Source organism: Mus musculus, chromosome 6 (assembly GCF_000001635.26).
Source record: "Mus musculus strain C57BL/6J chromosome 6, GRCm38.p6 C57BL/6J".
Taxonomy (NCBI): Eukaryota; Metazoa; Chordata; class Mammalia; order Rodentia; family Muridae; genus Mus; species Mus musculus.
The window spans coordinates 42932153-42954567 of NC_000072.6; the positions used below are offsets into that span (position 1 = coordinate 42932153).

Below are 22415 nucleotides of genomic sequence, written 5' to 3' on the forward strand. Positions count from 1 at the left end.
TAGATCATGAGGGTCTAACCTTAGCAATGGGTTGATACCTTGATATGGTCATATGATAGCATGACTGCAGGTGGTGAAGATTAGGTGGGAGGGCAACTAAAGGATGTGGGTCACTACAGATTAATTCTGGAAGTTGCATCTGATGTTGATTCAGCTTCACTCTCTGAATTCAGTTCCATGATATGAAGTCCTAACCTACCACACTTCTCCTGACACAAAGAACCTTAAATGAAACCTTTATCATTCTGTTGGATATTTAGTCACAGCAATGCAAAAGTAAGTGCTGTAATACTTCCCAGAATTCTGCCATGTGTATGTATTAAGAGGCCATTAAAAAATATTTTCCTAAATGTCGGTAGGTACAATGAGTATGCTAAAGGAGAGCTGAATCTTGGGAAAGAAATAGTGAGGAGCACAGCTTTCCTGCTAAGAGTGGAATATGGACAAAGAGAATATCTCTGTCAGTTGCACACTGGCTTATCCTCATAATGTAAACTGTGCCTAACCCTTCTTGGGCTGTGATAAACCTGTCAGGGATTCTACAGATGGCCAGTGTGAATAAGTCAACGCAGCAGCACAGCAAGGATGTGCTGTGGCCTTAATACAAATCTTACCTGTAGATAGGTACACTCTGGAAATGACTGATGCTATAGAAAGTGTCATGCCCTTGACATCCTTTAGTGTATAACAGATCACGCTTGGGAACTATGATCAGAGAATACTGTAGCCACAGCCATGGTTTCAATCTGAAATGTTCTAAAGGCTTGTGTTGTGAATATTTGTTCTCTAAATGGTGGAATTACTTGGATAGATTGTAGAACCTGTTTTGATATGATTTGGTGTTTGTTTTGATTTGTTATGTTTTTCAAGACATAATTTTTCTGTATACTCCTGACTTTTCTGGAACATGCACCGTAGACCATGCTGCCTCTCCGTCCAAGTCCTGGAATTAAATGATTAAACCAAAACCACCCCATAAATTTTTTTTCTTTTCTTTTCTTTTCTTTTCTTTTCTTTTCTTTTCTTTTCTTTTCTTTTCTTTTCTTTTCTTTTCTTTTCTTTTCTCTCCTCTCCTCTCCTCTCCTCCCCTCCCCTCCCCTCCCCTCCCCTCCCCTCCCCTCTCCTCTCCTCTCCTCTCCTCTCCTCTCCTCTCCTCTCCTCTCCTCTCCTCTCCTCTCCTCTCCTCCCTTCTCCTTTCCTCTCCTCTTCTTTCCCTTTCCTTTCCTTTCTTTTCTTTTTTTTTTTATTTTTATTTATTTATTTTTTTATTATTAGGTATTTTCCTCGTTTACATTTTTAATGCTATCCCAAAGGTCCCCCATACCCACCCCACCCAATCCCCTACCCACCCACTCCCCCTTTTTGGCCCTGGCGTTAACCTGTACTGGGGCATATAAAGTTTGCAAGTCCAATGGGCCTCTCTTTGCAGTGTAGGCCGACTAGGCCATCTTTTGATACATATGCAGCTAGAGTTAAGAGCTCCGGGGTACTGGTTAGTTCATAATGTTGTTCCACCTATAGGGTTGCAGATCCCTTTAGCTCCTTGGATACTTTCTCAAGCTCCTCCATTGGGGGCCCTGTGATCCATCCAATAGCTGACTGTGAGCATCTACTTATGTGTTTGCTAGGCCCCGGCATAGTCTCACAAGAGAGAGCTATATCTGGGTCCTCTCCCCTCCCCTCCCCTCCCCTCCCCTCCCCTCCCCTCCCCTCCCCTCCCCTCTCCTCTCCTCTTCTTTCCCTTTCCTTTCCTTTCTTTTCTTTTTTTCCTTCTTTGTTTCTTCCTCTATTCGTCCTCCCTACTATCCTCTTTTTTTCTTTTTTCTTTCTCTCTTCTCTCTCTCTTCCTTCCTTCTTTCTTTCTTTCTCTCTCTTTCTTCCTGTCTTTCTTAATTTCTTTCTTTCTTTCTTCCTTTCTGTATAGTGGATTTCTCTGTATAACACAGCTGTCCTGGAGAATGTGGAGACTTTAGGAATTGGGACTACATGGTAGAAGTAGGTTTTGGAGTCAAGCATTAGAAAGCCTTTGGTCAAAGCACACTGTTGCATGGTGTGCCACAACATGAGGAGCTATTGCAGGAACCCTGTACCCACAGCTGGACTGCCAACTTCATCTATCTCCTGTCATCATGTTTACTTGCTGTGCCTTTGTGGTACAGAACATTTTACAAAACATCATCAGGTTTCTCATCCATAAAAATAGACCTGTAAATAGGAAAGGCAGTTCTCAGCATTGCAGCATCCCCATTGTTGTTTATAATGTTTATTGTTTTCAAATATTCCACTGAAATACCTGTTGGTGAGTGTAATTTTAAAAGAAAAGGAAAAATAAAAAAAAAATGACTCAAGAACTACAAAGAAAGTGTGTGTATCACTATTTTTTTTTACCAGTTTGTAGAAATCTTGACCACATATAATCCCAAGATAACACTTTAAAACACAACTTAGTGGGACCACTGGGCTTGGTACTGGTCTCCTATACATGAATCCTGGTGGCCGCCCTGAGGATTCAGTCAGAAGAAGGACCCAGAAAATCCTCCTCCACCTCTTTCGCCCACCTCTGTGTGGTCAGGTTCCTCTTTGGTAATGGCATCATCATTTACCTGGCCCCCAAGATTCGGCGCCTTGAGGAGCAGCAGAAGACTCTTGCCCTGTTTTACAGCCTTTTTAATCCCATGCTGAACTCCCTAATCTACAGCCTGACAAATGCTGATGTCAAGGGTGCTGTGAAAAGATGCAGGGGAAGTAGAAGCACTGTGAGACACATCCTGGGAAGGAAATCCTTATAAAATTTGGTGCCCCTTATTTACTTTGCCCTTTAGTAGAATGAATGTTACCAGAAAATGGAACATTATGTACTCTTATTTAAAACCGAAGAACATGTAAAACTGAAGTTAGAAAAAAAGAAAGAAAGAGAGATACAAGAAAGAAATAGATAAATGAGTATGTTAATCATTTACTACACATGCATTCATAGAAAAGCATTTTTAAGCTTTAGAGGTAGGATCATGTTTGTGTGGCTATCTTCTTTTGGGTTTGTGGAAAGATTAATTTCTTGCTTTTTCTTGAGTATACCTTGTGTTGGACTTTTCCTTCAGTTATCCTCTGTAGGGTTGGATTAGTGGAAAAATATTGTTTAAATGTAGTTTAGTTAAGGAATATCTTAGTTTCTTCATCTATAGTAATTAAGAGTTTTGCTGGGCTGGCATTTTTGTTCAGTTAGGGTCTGTATAACATTTGCTCAAGATCTTTTGGTTTTTAAAGTCTCTGTTCAGAAGTCTGGTGTAAATCTGATAGACCTGCCTTTATATGTTACTTGACCCTTTTTCTCTTACCGTTTTTGATGTTCTTTCTTTGTTCTGTGCATTTGGTGTTTTAATTATTATATGACCTGAGGAATTTCTTTTCTGGTATGATCTGTTTGGTGTTCTGTAGGCTTCTTGTTTGTTTGTGGGCATCTCTTTCTTTTGGTTAGGGAAGTTTCCTTCTATAATTTTGTTGAAGATGTTTACTGGTCCTTTCAGTTGGGAATCTTTGCTTTCTTCTATACCTATTACTCTTGGGTTTGGTCTTTTTGTTGTATCCTGGATTTCGTTTTTGAGTTAGAAGCTTTTTGCTTTTTGTATTTTCTTTAACTGTTGTGTCAATGTCTTCTATGGTGTATTTTATGCTTGAGATTCTCTCTTCTATCTCTTGTATTCCGTTGTTGGTGATACTTGCTTCTTTGACTCCTGCTCTTTTTCCTAGGTTTCCCGTCGCCAGGGTTTCTCCCTTTGTATTTTCTTTCTATTATTATGTTTCTATTTCTATATTTTAGATCCTGTACAGTTCTATTTAATTCCTTCTCTTCTTTGATTATGTTTTCCTGTAAATTTTAAAGATATTTATGTATTTCTTCTTTAAGGCCTTCTACTTGTTAACCTGTGTTCTCCAGAATTTCTTTAGGGAAGCTAGTTATATCTTTATTGAAGTTCTCTATTATCTTCATGATAATTTCCTAGGGCTTAATTCATCATGAAATGTGTATACATAACTCCAATTATTGGGAAACAATCTACACTACTCAATAATAAATACTACAAATGTATTTATTTACCTATTAAATGCACACAATCACAAAATACACAAAAGTACCTTTATATTTTTTGCAGTTATTTTTAAGATTTATTTTAGAAAAATCTTATTAACAATACTTGCTATTAATATTTGTTTTGCAACTGGATAAAATATTACATTCCTTAACCTTAACAATTAAAGCTAGTTTACTGGTATAGTGGAAGAAAGAATTTACTCTGATAACAGATCAACATGCTCAACTATAAACCTTGTTATAAGATGGCAATCTTGAAGTGGTGCATGAAAATATGATGTGTAGAAGAAAAATATGGCAATGAAGGAAGAATGCTGACATTGTAAATATACTTTCTTAAACTGCATACAAAAACAAATAAATGAGGAAGCAGAAATAAAATTTTACTTTTGAGAGATAGAAAAAAGAAAGGTTTTTGAACACTTATCAGAGAAATTTCAACTCAAGATCAAATACATAACAAAACTGAGTTGCTTTTGAAAGTTGCTGATTATAGAACAGCAATGGCTTGTGCTGTAAGATCGAGAATCGATAAATGGGACCTCATAAAATTGCAAAGCTTCTGCAAGGCAAAAGACACCGTCAATAAGACAAAAAGACCACCAACAGATTGAGAAAGGATCTTTACCTATCCCAAATCTGATAGGGGACTAATATCCAATATATATAAAGAACTCAAGAAGGTGGACTCCAGAAAAATCAAATAACCCCATTAAAAATGGGCCTCAGAACTGAACAAAGAATTCTCACCTGAGGAATACCGAATGGCAGAGAAGCACCTGAAAAAATGTTCAACATCCTTAATCATCAGGGAAATGCAAATCAAAACAACCCTGAGATTCCACGTCACACCAGTCAGAATGGCTAAGATCAAAAATTCAGGTGACAGCAGATGCTGGCGAGGATGTGGAGAAAGAGGAACACTCCTCCATTGTTGGTGGGATTGCAAGCTTGTACAACCACTCTGGAAATCAGTCTGGTGGTTCCTCAGAAAATTGGACATAGTACTACCGGAGGATCCAGCAACACCTCTCCTGGGCATATATCCAGAAGCTGTCCCAACTGTTAAGGACACATGATCTGCTATGTTCATAGCAGCCTTATTTATAATAGCCAGAAGCTGGAAAGAACCCAGATGCCCCTCAACAGAGGAATGGATACAGAAAATGTGGTACATTTACACAATGGAGTACTACTCAGCTATTAAAAAGAATGAATTTATGAAATTCCTAGGCAAATGGATGGACCTGGAGGGCATCATCCTGAGTGAGGTAACCCAATCACAAAGGAACTCACACAATATGTACTCACTGATAAGTGGATATTAGCCCAGAAACTTAGGATACCAAAGATATAAGATACAATTTGCTAAACACATGAAACTCAAGAAGGACCAAGACCAAAGTGTGGACACTTTGCCTCTTCTTAAAATTGGGGACAAAACACCCATGGAAGGAGTTACAGAGACAAAATTTGGAGCTGTGACGAAAGGATGGACCAACTAGTGATTGCCATATCCAGGGATCCATCCCATAATCAGCTTCCAAACACTGACACCATTGCATATACTAGCAAGATTTTGCTGAAAGGACCCAGATATAGCTGTCTCTTGTGAGACTATGCTGGGGCCTAGCAAACACAGAAGTGGATGCTCACAGTCAGCTATTGGATGGGTCACAGGGCCCGCAAAGGAGGAGCTAGGGAAAGCACCCAAGGAGCTAAAGGGAACTGCAACCCTATAGGTGAAACAACAATATGAACTAACCAGTACCTTGGAGCTCTTGTCTCTAGCTGCATATGTATCAAAAGATGGCCTAGTCGGCCATCACTGCAAAGAGAGGCCCATTGGACTTGCAAACTTTATATGCCCCAGGGGAACTCCAGGGCCAAAAAGGGGGAGTGGGTGGGTAGTGGAGTAGGGGGGTGGGTATGGGGGACTTTTGGGATAGCATTGAAAATGTAAATGAGGAAAATACCTAATTAAAAAAAAGAAAGTTGCTGATTGTTTTGCTTCATATGGCCTCACCTCACTGTAGCTTTGGTTCTGAACACACAGTATGGTACATGCCATTACACCAAAAACATGTCAGTGAGAGCTTCCTGAATCCACAGATCTGAGACTATCATACATCATGTGTTACGGTTTTTATACTGTACAATATTTCAGCTCTTAGATTTTTTGTCTAAATATAGAAAAACTTAATCAGCATCTAAGTATCTCATTACTCAGTATCTAAGTATCAAATAAATATATCTTTGAATATTATCATGTTAGAATAAAAGTCTAAAATTTCTATTTTAGTTGCTTGCTTGAGTTTCATAAAAATAGTTACATAAACTTTGGCTTGAAACTAGAACAAAATTTCGAATGATTACTGGAATTATTCTGAACATGTATCTTCCAGTTTTGTACACATTTACAAAAAGCTATATTCTCAGTGAAGCCAACTGCAAAATCAAAATGCTAGTGAGCTCTTAAAAATATTGAAAAGCTCTGTGTTTTATGGTATCAAATATCCCAAGATTGAATTCTGTAATTTTTTTAAAAAAAATCTAATTAGTAATCAAATTTAGTTTTGTCTTTAAATAATGTAAGATTATATTTAAAATTTGTTTTAACCAATGTTTTCTATGATTTCTTATCAGTATATGTTTTATTTATGTAACTATTTTATGCACCAATTCACTGGATCATAAAATTTCTTAGATGCAAAGGAATAAAAGTGGAAAAGGTTCAATGAATCCAACTCTAGATCAGCTCAATTTTTCTGTAAACACACAAAGAAATGCACAAGTTTAAGAACTCCATTTTATGTCATAATTCATTTCTGGAGAAGTCATCTATAGGTATCATGTGAGTGAATGGGTGTGAATCTATTCTAATAAACCCTTTTTACAAAACAAATCTAATGGGACAGAAATATAAATTTTGGAGATAACCCTAGATTTAAAATCTAGTCTTGCCCCTCTTAATTCAAGTGAGATTCCATTATCACTCAGAAGAGCAAAGATAATCAGCGTCATTAAGAATGAATAAAGATTCACTTATCAATTATCACTTTGAAGCCACTCTGGTCTGGGGATTCTTTCCTTCAGATAACTTCTAAAACTTAACTGAATTTAATGGCCTATTTATTCACTGTACATGTATGTTGTTCATCTATTGTATTCTTCTTATTACCTAGCATAATAAATTTGACAGAATATCATATTTCATTTATTTTGTAATTTTAAACTTTTGCTATTTTTCTTCTTTTCTTATTATTTTTTTTTTAGATCCACTGACTTTAACTAGGACCGTTTACATGACCATGAACATGGAGTTATCTAATAGAGTCTGGTAGGGTCACTAGTGAGAAGTTATTTGAAGACACTGACTACTCTCTCCTTATAGTCTTTCATTAGCCAATAATTCAACTTGGATAGGTAGGTTCTCATTAGAAGTAGGTAATTATGAGCTCCCCTCCTATCTAAAACTGACTGTCGATAGGTCCAGTCTTAGACAAGCCCAGTGCAGGAAACTGAAACTGTTATAAGTTCATGACTACAGTGGCTGTATTATACTCAGAGACAGAACTTCACCTCTCTATGTTAAAGGTATTACTCCTTTTACACTCCTTGTGCAATTTTCCCTGAGTCTCTTGAAGGTGGCCTGTCTCTTTTTCTCTGCACCTCAGGCAGCTAAGAATCTTTTTTTTCTTTCTTTTTATTAGATATTTTCTTTATTTACATTTCAAATGTTCTCCCCTTTCTTTGTTTCCCCTCCAAAAATCCCCTCCCCCTCTCCCCTCCTGCTGCTCCCCAACCCACCAACTCTCATTTACAGTCCTGGCATTCCCTTATACTGGGGCATGGAACCTTCACAGGACCTTGAGCCTCTCCTCCCATTGATGACCGACTAGGCCATCCTCTGCTAAATAGACTGCTACAACCTCAAGTTCTACCATGTGTTCTATTTGATTGGTGGTTTAGTTCTAAGGAGCTCTGGGGGTACTGGTTAGTTCATATTGGTGTTCCTCCTATGGGGCTGCAGACCCGTTAACTCCTTGGGTACTTTCTCTAGCTCCATCATTGGGGCCCCAGTGCTCCATCCAATGGATGATTGTGAGCATCCACCTCTGTATTTGCCAGGCACTGGCAGAGGCTCTCAGGAGATAGCTATATCAGACTCCTGTCAGTAGGCTCTTGTTGGCATCTGCCATAGGTACTGGGTTTGGAGGTTGTTTATGGGATGGATCCCCAAGTGAGGCAGTCTCTGGATGGTCATTCCTTCAGTCACTTCTCTGAACTTTGTCTCTGTAAGTCCTCCCATGGGTATTTTGTTCCCCCTTCTAAGAAAGATTCTGAGCTTCTGGGCTCATATCCACTTATCAGTGAGTGAATATCATGTGTGTTCTTTTGTGATTAGGTTACCTCACTCAAGATGATATCCTCCAGATCCATCCATTTGTCTAAGAATTTCACAAATTCATTGTTTTTAATAGCTGAGAAGAATCCATTATATAAATGTACCATATTTTCTGTATCCATTCCTCTGTTGAGGGACATCTGGGTTCATTTCAGCTGCTTCCTATTATTAATAAGTGCTATGAACATAGTGGAGCATGTATTCTTATTATATTTTAGAGCACCTTCTGGTTATATGCACAGGAGATATATTGCTAGATCTTCCAGTAATACTATGTCCAATTTTCTGAGGAACTTCCAGACTTATTTCCAGAGTGGTTGTGCCAGCTTGCAATCCCACCAACAATGGAGGAGTGTTCCTCTTTCCCCACATACTCGACAGCATCTGCTGTCATCTGAGTTTTTGACCTTAGCCATTCTGACTGATGTGAGGTGGAATCTCAGGTTTGTTTTCATTTGCGTTTCCCTGATGATTAAGGATGTAGAATATTTTTATAGGTGCTTCTCAGCCCTTCGGTATCCCTCAGTTTAGAATTCTTTGTTTAGCTTTGTACTCCATTTTTAAAAGGATTATTTGGTTTTCTGGAGAAAAACTTCTTGAGTTATATGTATAGGATATTAGCCCCCTATCAGATTTAGGATTTGTAAAGATCTTTTCCCAACCTGTTGTTTGCCTTTTGTTCTTATTGACAGTGTCCTTTGCCTTACAGAAGCTTTGCAATTTTATGAGGTCCCATTTGTCGATTCTTGATCTTAGAGCACAAACCATTGCTGTTCTGTTCAGGAGTCTTTCCTCTGTGCCCATATCTTCAAGGCTCTTCCCCACTTTCTCCTCTATAATTTTCAGTGACCCTAGTTTTATGTAGAGTTCTTTGATCCACTTAGATTTGAGCTTTGTACAAGGAGATAGTAATGGGTCAATTTGCATTCTTCTACATGATAACCTCCAATTGAGCCAGCACCATTTGTTGAAGATGCTGTCTTCTTTTCACTGGATGTTTTTACATCCTTTGTCAAAGATTAAGTGACCATATGTGTGTGGGTGCATTTCTGGGTCTTCAATTCTATTCCATTGATCTACCCGTCTGTCACTGTACTGATACCATGCAGTTTTTAATCACAATTTCTCTGTAGTACAGCTTGAGGTCAGGCATGGTGATTCCACCAGAGCTTCTTTTACTGATGAGAATAGTTTTTACTCTCCTAGAATTTTTGTTATTCCAGATGAATTTGCAAATTGTCCTTTCTAACTCTGTGAAGAATTGAATTGGAATTTTGATGGGATTGCATTGAATCTGTAGATTGCTTTAGGCAGGATAGCCATTTTGACTACATTATCCTGCCAATCAGTGAGCATGGAAGATCTTTCCACCTTCTGAGATCTTCTTTGATTTCTTTCTTCAGAGACTTATCATACAGATCTTTCACTTCCTTAGTTAGAATCACACTAAGGTATTTTATGTTATTTGTTACTATTTTGAAGGGTGTTTTTTCCCTAATGTCTTTCTCAGCCTGTTTATCCTTTTTGTAGAAAAAGGCCACTGATTTGTTTGAGTTAATTTTCTATCCAGCTACTTCACTGAAGTTATCAGGTTTAGGAGTTCTCTGGTGAAATTTTTAGGGTCACTTATATATCCTATGATATCATCTGCAAATAGTGATTTTTGACTACTTTCTTTCTAATTTGTACTCCTTTGATCTCCTTTTGTTGTCTAATTGCTCTGGCTAGGACTTCAAGTACTATATTGAATAAGTAGGGAAATAGTGGGCAGCCTTGTCTAGTCCCTGATTTAGTGGGATTCCTTCAAGTTTCTCACCATTTAGTTTGATGTTGGCTACTGGTTTACTGTATATTGCTTGTATTATGTTTAGGTATGGACCTTGAATCCCTGATCTTTCCAAGACTTTTATGATGAAGTGGTTTTGGACTTTGTTGAATGCTTTCTCAGCATCTAATGAGATGATCATGTGTTTTTTTGTCTTTGAGTTTGTTTATATAGTGAATTATGTTGATGGATTTCCTTATATTGAACCATTCTTGCATCCCTGGGATGAAGCCTATTGATCATGTTGGTTGATCATTTTGATGTGTTCTTGGATTTGGTTTGCGAGAATTTTATTAAGTATTTTTGCTTCCACATACATAAGGGAAATCGGTTTGCAGTTCTCTTTCTTTGTTAGGTATTTGTGTGGTTTAGGTATCAGAGTAATTGTGGCTTCATAGAAGGAATTGGATAGAGTATCTTCTGTTTCTATTTTGTGGAATAGTTTTAGGAGTATTGGAATTAGGTCTTCTTTGAAGGTCTGATAGAACTCTGCACTAAACCCATCTGGTCCTGGACTTATTTTGGTTGGGAGACTATTAATGACTGTTTCTATTTCTTTAGGGGATATGGGACTGTTTAGATCATTAATCTGATATTGATTTAACTTTGATACCTGGTATCTGTCTAGAAAATTGTCCATTTCATCCAGATTTTCCAGTTTTGTTGAGCATAGGCCTTTGTAGTAGGATATGATAATTTTTTGGATTTCTTCAGATTCTGTTGTTATGTCCCTCCTTTCATTTCTGATTTTGTTAATTAGGATACTGTCCATGTGCCCTCTAGTTAGTCTGGCTAGGTGTTGATCCATCTTGTTGATTTTCTTAAAGAAACAGCTCCTTGTTTGCTTGATTATTTATATAGTTGTTTTTGTTTCCACTTGGTTAATTTCAGCCCTGGGTTGATTATTTCCTTCTGTCTACTTCTCTTTGGTGAAATTGCTTCCTTTTGTCCTAGAGCTTTCAGGTATGCTGTCAAGTTGCTAGTGTATATTCTCTTCAGCTTCTTTTTGGAGGCACTCAGAGCTGTGAGTTTTCCTCTTAGGACTCCTTGCATTGTGTCCGATAAGTTTGGGTATGTTTTGTCTTCATTTTCATTAAAATCTGAAAAGTTATTAATTTTTTTATTTCTTCCTTGATCATGTTATCATTGACTAGATTGTTGTTCAGCTTCCACGTGTATGTGAGTTTTCTTTTATTTATGTTTTTATTAAAAATCAGCCTTAGTCCTTGGTGATCCAATAGGGTGCATGAGATTATTTCAATATTTTTGTATCTGCTGAGGCCTGCTTGGTGACCGATTATATAGTCAATTTTGGAGAAGGTAACACGAGGTGCTAAGAAGAAGGTATAATTTTTTGTTTTAGGATGAAATGTTCTATAGATATCTGTTAAATCCACTTTTTTCATAACTTCCATTAGTTTCACTATGTCTCTATTTAGTTTCTGTTTCCATAATCTGTCCATTAATGAGAGCACGGTGTTGAAGTCTTCCACTATTATTGTGTGAGGTACAATGTGTGCTTTGAGTTTTCACAAAGTTTTTTTTAATGAATGTGAATGCCCTTGCATTTGTAGCATAGATGCTCAGAATTGAGAGTTCATCTTGGTAAATTTTAACTTTGATGAGTATGAAGTGTCCCTCCTTATCTTTTTTGATAAGTTTATGTTGAACATTTGATTTTATTTGATATTAGAATGGCTACTCCAGCTTTTTTCTTTGGGACTATTTGCTTGGAAAATTGTTTTCTAGCTTTTTACTCTAAGGTAATGTCTGTCTTTGTCACTGAGGTGTGTTTCCTGTATGCAGCAAAAAGTTGGGTCCTATTTACCTAACCAGTCTATTAGTCCATGTCTTTTTATTGGGGAATTGAGTCCATTGATATTAAGAGATATTAAGGAAAAGTCATTGTTGCTTCTGTTATTTTTGTTGGTAGAGTTGGAATTCTGCTCATGTGGCTGTCTTCTTTAGGCTTGTTGAAAGATTACTTTCTTGTTTTCTCTCGAGCTTAGTTTCCCACTTTGTGTTGAAGTTTTTCCTTTTTTATCTTGGAAGGGCTGGATTTGTGGAAAGATATTGTGTAAATTTGGTTTTGTCATGGAATACCTTGATTACCCCATTTATGGTAATTGAGAGTTTAGCTGGGTATAGTAGCCTGGGCTGGCATTTGTTTTCTCTTAGGGTCTGTATGACATCTACCCAGGATCTTTTTGCTTTCATAGTCTCTAGGGAGAAGTCAGGTGTAATTATGATAAGTCTGCCTTTATATGTTACTTGACCTTTTTCCCTTACTGCTTTTAATGTTCTTTGTGTGTTTTGTGCATTTGGTGTTTTTATTATTATGTGATGGGATGAATTTCGTTTCTGGTCCAACCTATTTGGAGTTCTGTACGCTTTTTCTATATTTATGGGCATCTCTTTTTTTAGGTTGGGGAATTTTTCTTCTATAATTTTGTTGAAGATATTTACTGGCTCTTTAAGTTGGAAATCTTCCTTCTCATTAATACATATTATCTTTAGGTTTGGTCTTTCCGTTGTGTCCTGGATTTCTTGGATGTTTTGGAGTAGGATCTTTTTGTACTTTGTATTTTCTTTGATTGTTGTGTCAATGTTTTCTATGGTATCTTCTGCACCTGAGATTCTCTCTTCTATCTCTTGTATTTTGTTGGATTGTTCTTGCATCCATGGCTCCTGACTTCTCTTCTAGGTTTTCTATTTCCAGAGTGTTCACCCTTTGTGATTTCTTTATTGTTTCTAGTTCCATTTTTAGAATCTGGATGGTTTTGTTCAATTCTTTCACCTAATTGGATGTGTTCTCCTGTATTTCTTTAAGGAAGTTATTTATTTCGTTCTTACAGTCCTCCATCATCATCATCATAAGACGTGACTTTAGATCCATATCTTGCTTTTCTGGTGTGATGGTGTATCCAGGACTTGCTGTGGTGTCAAGTAACCTTGGTTTCTGTTCTTATGCTTGCTTCCTGACATTTGATTATCTCAAGTGCTTGCTGCCCTCAGTATATTTGATTTGAGGCTGTCCTTCCTGTAATCCCAGTTGCTTCAGAACTCCTCAGAGTCTAGCGTTCTCTGTGATCCTGTGATTCTGGGATCCTGTGAACATGAGATTCTAGGTGTGTCAGAGTTCCTGGCAGTCAAGATTCCTCTGAGACCCTTAGATTGTGGTATGACCAAGCTCCTGGGATCCTGGAACCCTAAGATCCTGGGCATTTTAGAGTGCCTGGAAGTGGTACCTCCTCTGGGGTACCTTGGGGGTTTTTGCTGTGTTCAAAACCAAGGTAGACCAGCACAGACAAGAAGGAATCTGAGATGCTGGTTAGGCAGGTTTCCTGTGTCCCTGCTCATGCTGGCACAGGCCCCTCACTGTTGTTTTAGAATAGATGTTGTGTTCAACTCACCAGTGATCCTATCTTTGGCGTGCTAGGATACCTGAGGCATAGAAAATCCTCTGGGGACCGTGGGACCATCCACTGAGTTCATGCCCAAGGTGGCCTGGGGCTGGCGACAACTGGAAGGGAAATCTCTGTTTTCATAGCACAATATACAAAAAAGTTTTCTGATTATGGGTGAAAGCAACATTAGATATGAAAACTGGATGTCAATATAGTTAAAAATAGTTATAAATTGTCTTTTAAGACAATTATGTATGACCGCTATAACCATGGTTTTATGACCAAATTTTCAGTGCCAGGTATTTTAAATATCTCCCGCAGAGCAGACCAAGACCACTTAGAGAACCATTGGTTATCTCATAACAACCAAGTCACAACTGCATGTGGAGGCACACCTTTCCTTGTAGGTTGGTATTGTAAGTTCGTTGAAGCCTTTTTATCCCCTTATCCCCCTCCCCCCAAAAAATAGAACCATATAATAACACCTCATGTGTCCACAGTAAGCTGTCGTCATTATATAGTCCTCTGTAGAAGGCTTAAAATCTTCTTAAATCCACTTACATGATTTAGAAACAATATAAAACACCATCTTTAGTCCTTTGTGGGGTTTAATAAGTAATTTTTCTTTAATTTTCTTGTGGGAAATAATAACAAGAAAATTATGACAAGTAAAAAAGCAAAAATGCACCAGGCTAATCATGGCTACAAAGTGAGAACCTATTTTAAAAAATAGCAAGCACACCCTTGAATCATACATGAATCATATTAACTGCATTTTGGTCTAATAAGATGCCAGGAATATTCTCCTCAGAATAGGGAACAAAATACCCACAAAAGGAATATACCAAGAAATACCATGAAAGGAAAGACAGAGTTTGGAGCTAAGACAAAAGGATGGACTATCTAGAGACTACCCCACCCGGGGATCCATCCCATAATCAGCCACCAAACCCAGACACTATTGCATATGCCAACAAGATTTTGCTGAAGGGACCCTGATATAGCTGTCTCGTGTGAGGCTATGCCAGTGCCTGGCAAATGCAGAAGTGGATGCTTACAGTCATCTATAGGATGGAACACAGGGCCCCCAATGGAGGAGCTAGAGAAAGTACCCTAGGAGCTGAAAGAGGTCTGCAACCCTATAGGTGGAACAACAATATGAACTAACCAGTACCCCCAGAGATCATGTCTCTAGCTGCATATGTATCAGAAGATGGCCTAGCCAGCCATCATTGGGAAGAGAGGCTCCTAGGTCTTGCAAACTTTATATGCCCCAGAACAGGGGAAAGCCAGGGCCAAGAACTAGGAGTCAGTGGGTAGGGGAGCAGGGCAGGGGGCTATAGGGAACTTTTGGGATAGCATTCAAATGTAAATAAAGAAAATAAAGAGGGAAAAAGATCCTAGGAATAATTGCAAATGGATTCATGAGTGTGCTAAATGATTGAAACTTTAATTTTGTGTATATTTGTTTATCTTTACTGTCTGCCTATGTCTTGAATATATGTCTGGTATCACAGACATTTTATGACCAAAGAGGTCATAAAGATGCTTCAGATTCTCTAGAACTACTGATATAGGAAGTTGTGTGTCACCATGTAAGTGCTAGGAATTGAACACAGGTTTTCTGAAAAGGCAGGCAATACTCTTAACCACAGAGACATCATTATCCATGGACTGGGACTTTGAAGTCAGGTTAAGAGTGAAAGCTTCCATGGAAACACTGGAAAGAAGCAGAGGATAATTTCAACAAGAAGGACAGTGACCTGACACTTTTTAGCCACAATGATTATTTATAGTCAGAAATAACCCACTGGCTTCCTCTGAAATCCTTTACCCATACTCTACAAATGAAAGATATGAGTTTCATTGGAAGTTGTTCCTTCAACCATAGTTGGTATTGTACAAAACTTCCAAATAATAAAAATAGTATGTTGGGAAAAAAGAACTAAATTATGGATAGACATGTCAGAGTAAGTGCTGGAAAGATTTTATAATCATTTAAATTTACTGCTTAATGGGTGGGTGAGGTAGTTTGAATAAAATTGCCACTTAGGGTTAGAGAGATGGCTTAGTGGTTAAGAGCACTGACTGCTCTGCCAGAGGTCCTGAGTTCACTTCCCAGCAACCACACAGTGGCTTACGACTATCTGTAATGGGATCTGGTGTACTCTTCTAGTGTGTGTCTGAAGACAGCTGCAGTGTACTCATATGAATAAAAAATAAATAAATCTTTTTTTAAATGACTGCATAATCGCATTTATTTGAATGCTTGCTCCCCAGGCAATGGCAGCATATTAAAATATTAGAAGGATTTGAGAGGGGTAACCTTGTTAAAGGAAGTATGTTACTGGGGTTGGGCTATGAGTTCAAAAGTTTATTCCATATTCAGAGTATCTCTCTCTACCTCCAGATTAGTATGCAGTTCTCAGCTACTTTTCCAATATCTGCTTGCATGCAACCATGATTTCTGCCATGATAATAATGAATTAACCCTTTAAACTGAAAGCCAGCCCTTAATTATATTCTCTCTTTTTGTAAGAGATGCCTTGGTCATGGTGTGTCTTCACAGAAATAGAAAAGTGACTTAGACGTTGGGCAAGATTCATTTTATCCACAGACTTTAACTCAAGGTTGGAATGAATTGAGTGCTGTTCTGAATGTCAGACACATAGACAAAATAAAGGAAAAGGTTAGGTACATGGGAGTATCAACTTAAAATGTGATTATGATTTAAGATGCATGGAGTGGTTATTCTATATCACTTCCTATACTGGGACAAATTTATTTCTTTGGTGGCTTCTTGATAGGGTTCATGCAGCACCTAATAATGAAACGCCCATATCACAGCTGGCATCAGAGGGGGGAGCCATGTTAATATTGATAAAATACATATTGACAGACATGAACTTATGGAATACTTTGATGTTTTCTTCTAAATCAGAATCTATCTTCTGACTAATCTACATTATCTCTAATCCCAGGCCACCACAGATAATCCATCCCATAGGAATACTGAAAAACAAGCAAAACGACATGGGAAATGATGATATTGGTTCACAAGGGACATAGTTTTATCTCTAGAGAGAATGTTTTGGCTGATTCACCCAACCTTTGCATCATTATTTTTTGTCTGTAGGGACAGGTCTGAATGCAATGGGTGATAAGCAAAGTCTGCACCTGCAGAAGCAAGTACATCACAATAGTCAGAGCTCTGAATCTTGGCTTCCCCTAATGTGGTCCCTCTAGAGGGGAAGAGGCCACCTAAATCTATCTTACATTTGTCCTTTTCTATTTGAGGTTTCTTCTAAGCAGATGACTATACTTGAAAAAAAGATTGCAGCTTATGTCAAGGTAAGTAAATGTGCATTTTTTTGGTTTGGTTTAGTTTGGTTTGGCTTGGTTGGGTTTGGTTTTTCCTGAGAATTAGCTGCAGAAGAGAAGTGGGATAGATGTCAAATACTTGGCTTAAGATCATGGTGTTATGTCCAGCCCCAGCCAGTGCAGGACAAGAATCTTGAGCAGTGGTGTAGGATTCATTGCTCACCCCTTTGTGTCCATGATCACTCTGTCTTTCTCAAACTCTTCACCTACATCCAATGGATGCTCTTGAATGTATCAGGACTGTGCCAGGGAACAGTACTAGAAAATGTTAAGAGATGATTGATCTGATTAATGAACCTCAATGACTGTATGACAGGGGCATCTCCTATTGGATAAGTCACTGGAATCCGAAAAGTTTCAGGGTTCATTTGTTCTACAACTGATTCTACTACATTTGCTCACTGCTTCCCCTGTGCATCCCTGAAACATCATCATCTTCATAGTCCTCACATCATAGTGATGGAGATAGGTGTCTTTTCCCTCAGAGAACTCAGTGCCTGTTGGGGAAATCATACTTTTATATTCCTCATTTTAGGATAGAAGATATTAAAGACATAACACATTGCTTGCAGTTTTGGATATAGAAGCTACTTTTTATATCTCGATATGGGTATCAAATCTTTAATAATAATAATCACATTTAAGTATTTAGTTAATTAGTTAATTTAGTTAATTTAGATTGCACTTCTAATCATCTTGCTTCTTCATTCAAGTCTGTCGTCTTGTTCATACAATTAATGAAAATTAATGCCTATAAACCCCACAATGAGGAACAATTTAATGGCATTTCTTCTTCTTGGCTATCTCCTTTTCTGTTACCATGATAATTAAATTCAATTGACTCTAATGAAAGAGCAAAAATGGGAGAGAGAGAGAGAGAGAGAGAGAGAGAGAGAGAGAGAGAGAGAGAGAGAGAGAACTCATTTTATCAGGTCAGCTTTATAGTTTGTCCCATCTTCTCATCTTCCAGATGGGCGAACTAAGTCAAAAGGAGGCACAGAGAAATCACTAAGTTAGTGTTCACAAAGGCAGGACTTGATGGATTCAAGTTAAGGGAGAATAAGGCTAAAGTCTGTAAAAGCTCTCTGCTAATAATTAGTATAAAGACAATGTCAGAATTTGTCCATACATGAAAAGACTAGACAAATGTCTATTGCCCAGACTCTGTCTTTAATGAACTCTTGTTCTGAGACTTTGACTGACAAAACTTCTTCATTTGAGTCAATGTTAAATATTTAAATATATTTTCCCATTTATCCAAACTCTTTACTCTCCTGCCAAAATTGCACTTATAGTTTTAAATATATACTTTTTTATTACTGGAGTTTTGTCATTCACTTTACTCTTCAAATGTCTTCGTAATCATGATTTTAAAGCATAAATATAAGGACATAAATTGAAATAAATTTAGTTATTTAATTAAAATTTAGTATAAGCTAAAAGAAAAGTAATATGTTTGTGGAAGTCTTTGAGTAACAAGACAGTAGCATTGCACTTCCAATCATCTTGCTTCTTCATTCAAGTCTGTCCTCTTGTTCATACAATTAATGAAAATTAATGCTTATAAACCCCACAATGAGGAACAATTTAATGGCATTTCTTCTTCTTGGCCATCTCCTTTTCTGTTGCCGTATTTAGTACAATACAGTGAGGCTTAGAAAAAGAGGCTGTATTTCCTAATACATACCACTCAGGAACACATGAGGAAAGGAGGTCTGACAAATCTTTACATGGCTTTTAGTTACTGTCAGGATATGGTTTACTATTACTACAAAGTTACCATGTCATGGAAGTACACAGGAATGAGTCCTTGAAGATTTTTTTCTCTGGGTTGCTGAAGATGTTCTTTAGTAGCTATCTGGATGGAAACTCGAAGAAAACATGTCAGATACACAGTTATTAATCATTTCTCACTCAGGATAAAATTATCTGACTTTTTATTCTCTGCAACCTAAGATAAAGGTTCATAGCAACAAATAGAAGGTAAGGAAATGTCCACCATTCACTGTGTTTCTCTATCTTGGTTGGATTCACAGTTGAGTTTATTGGTGTGTCTGTTGTGTATGTGTTAGTTTGTGTGTGTGTGTTATGTTTGTGTTATGAGTGTGTGTATTGTGACTGTGTGTTGTGAGTATGTGCATGTGTTTTCACTGTTTGTGGCTATCACTGTGGACTCGTCTTTTCATTGTCTTTGCTACAAAAATCTTAAAAGTACAATTGATGCTGGCATACATATGGTTTAGATTGATTTATATGTGATAAAAATTATTTCACTAAGAACCTTCATGCCCCTATTTATGTCTGACTCTTGCTTATCAAAAATATATGTAAGATCTTGAACTTTAAGATATAAAATCACTTGTGTATACATGTCATCAAAGTTGAAATGAAACTGTCCAGGAAACTAAAGAGCCCTAATTGAGGTATCTCCCCCTACCCTGAAAAGATAGGGTCTCATTATGTAGCCCTGGCTGTCCTGGAACTCACTTTTTAGATCAGGCTGACCTTGAACTCACAGTGATCTGCTTCCAAAGAGCTAGGGTTAAAGGCATGTGCCACTGTGCCCTTCTATTCTGCCTGAAAAATGAGGCCTAATTTTAAGAGAGAAGGTAAAGAAAGGTATGAAGAAACAGTTTGCTCAAACTCCCTTATAAGTTGCATGAAAATGTCCTTAGAAAGCTTAGCACATACCATATACAATGAGCATAGCCCAATAAAAAGACTTATGTGAGAAGGCAGATTAATCTAATTGTGAATTCACACGAATCAAGCAATGTTATTAGGTTGCTTGCACTTTGACTCGTGAACTGTCTGAATGGCTGTGCTTGATGTAGCAGGGACCCAGCCATATCCCAAATAATGAACCTTTACAGACATAGAATAGCTGTTCCTCTGGAAGGCTCAGGAATGCCTTGTTGGACTTTTTCAACTTGAGTCAGCCTGAGCAAAGCAGCCCAGACACAGAAAGACAGATATCAACTGTAGGCCCTTGGTCCTGTGAAGGCTCGATGCCCCAGTGTAGGAGAATTTTAGGGTGGGGAGGTGGGTGGGAAAACACCATCATAGAAGCAGCGGGAGTGAGAGGGGTTAGGAGGTTTCTTGGGGGAAAACAGGAAAATGTGATAATATTTGAAATGTAAATAAAGAAAATATCCAATAAAAATTTTAAAAAATAATAAAGAAAAAAGAAAGGAAGAAAAAAAAATATTAGATACTTGTGAAAATATAATATTAAAAATAAGAAATTTGGAAACAAAATACCAAGATGTAAGAAAATATTTATTCTTGTTTAAATAAGAATATAAATAATATAAAATAACACAATATAAATAACTAATATCAAATATATACAAAGAACTCAAGAAGTTAGACTCCAGAGAAACAAAAACCTCTATTAAAAATGGCGTACAGAGCTAAAGAATTATCAGCCAGGCAGTGGTGATGCTCGTCTTTAATTAGAGCACTCAGGAAGCAGAGGCAGGCAGATTTCTGAGTTCGAGGCCAGCCTGGTCTACAAAGTGAGTTCCAGGACAGCCAGGGTTATAAAGAGAAACTCTGTCTAGAAAAACCAAAAAAAAAAAAAAAAAAATCAACTGAGGACTCAAATAGGAGAGAAGCAACTAAAGAAATGTTCCACATCCTTAGACTTCAGTGAAATGCAAATCAAAACAATCCTGGGATTCCACCTCTCACCAGTCAGAACGGCTAAAATCAAAAACTCAGGTGACAGCAGATGCTGGCGAGGATGTGGACAAAAAGGAACAGTCCTCCATTTTTGGTGGGATTGCACAGTGGTACAACCCCTCTGGAAATCAGTTTGCTGAATTTTTAGGAAATTAGACATTGTATTATCTGAGGACCCAGCTATTCCACTCCTGGAAATATACCCAGAAGATGCTACAACATGTAATAAGGACACATGTTCCACTATGTTCATAGAAGCCTTATTTATAATAGCCAGGAGCTGGAAAGAACCTAGATGTCCTTCAACAGAGGAATGGATACAGAAAATATGGTATTTTTACACAATGGAGTATAACTCATCTATTAAAAACGATGAATTCATGAAGTTCTTAGGCAAATGGATAGATCTAGAAAATATTCTGAGTGAGGTAACCCAATCCCAAAAGAACACACATGGTATGCACTCACTGATAAGTGGATATTAGCCCAAAAGCTCCAAATAACCAGGATACAATTCACAGACCACATGAAGCTCAAGAAGAAGGAAGGCCAAAGTTGGATACTTCGGTCCTTCTTAGAAGGAGAACAAAATACTCACAGGAGCAAATATGGAAATAAAGTTTAGACCCGGGACTAAGGGAAGGCCACCCACAGACTGTCTCACCTGGGAATTCATCTCATATACCGTTACCAAACCCAGACACTATCGTGGATGCTGAAAGGAGCCTGGTATGGCTCTCTCCTGAGAGGCCCTGGCTGAACCTTACAAATACAGAGGTGGATGTTAGCAGCCAACCATTGGACTGAATGCAGGGTTTCTAATAGAGGAGTTAGAGAAGAGACTGAAGATGTTGAAGAGGTTTGCAACCCCATAGGAAGAACAACAATATCAACCAACCAGACCCCGCAGAGCTCCCAGGGACTAAGCCATAAACAAAGGAGCACACATGGATCCAGCTGCATATGTAGCAGAGGATGGCCTTGTCATGCATCAATGGAATGAAGGTCCTTGGTCCTCGGAAGGCTGGATAGATGCCCCAGTGTAGGGGAATCGACGGTGGGGAGGTGGGAGTTGGTGGGTGGGTAGAGAACCACCCTCATGGAAGCAGGGGGAGGGAGGATGTCATAGCGTGTTTCTGCGAGGGAGGGAAACCAGGAAAGGGGATAACATTTGAAATGTAAATAAAGAAAGTACCCAATTAAAAAAAGAAAAAAAAAGTTCTCTAGGATGAATAAACCATTAATTTCAGCTGCTAGCATCCTTGTAAGTTTCTCAGGATGTATACGATAAAGAAAAGGTTTCGGCAAATTAATGGTGATGAGGAAGATCCTGTGAAAGAATTTGGTGGCCATCTAATTTGCCAAACTACAAAATCACTGAGGTCAAAAGATTGTGACCTACCAGAACATAAATTAGGCTTTGCCCTATATTGTTATATTAAGGGTAAGACACAAACAAGATGCAATTAAAATGAAGTCATTGTTTTACTGTTAATATGAACTGCTTCCCATTTTCAGTACTTTGTCTAACAAAATTTAGGACAAATGTTAAGCTATAGAGTCATGTGTCATGGAATGACAGGTTTTGCCTAAGAAGTACAAATTAGACAATTCTGTCAT

The 22415-nt window shown here is 37.9% G+C and overlaps 1 pseudogene; it reads left to right on the forward strand.

Moving 5' to 3' along the window:
* Olrf445-ps1 (olfactory receptor 445, pseudogene 1) lies at positions 1920-2789 on the forward strand (annotated as a pseudogene).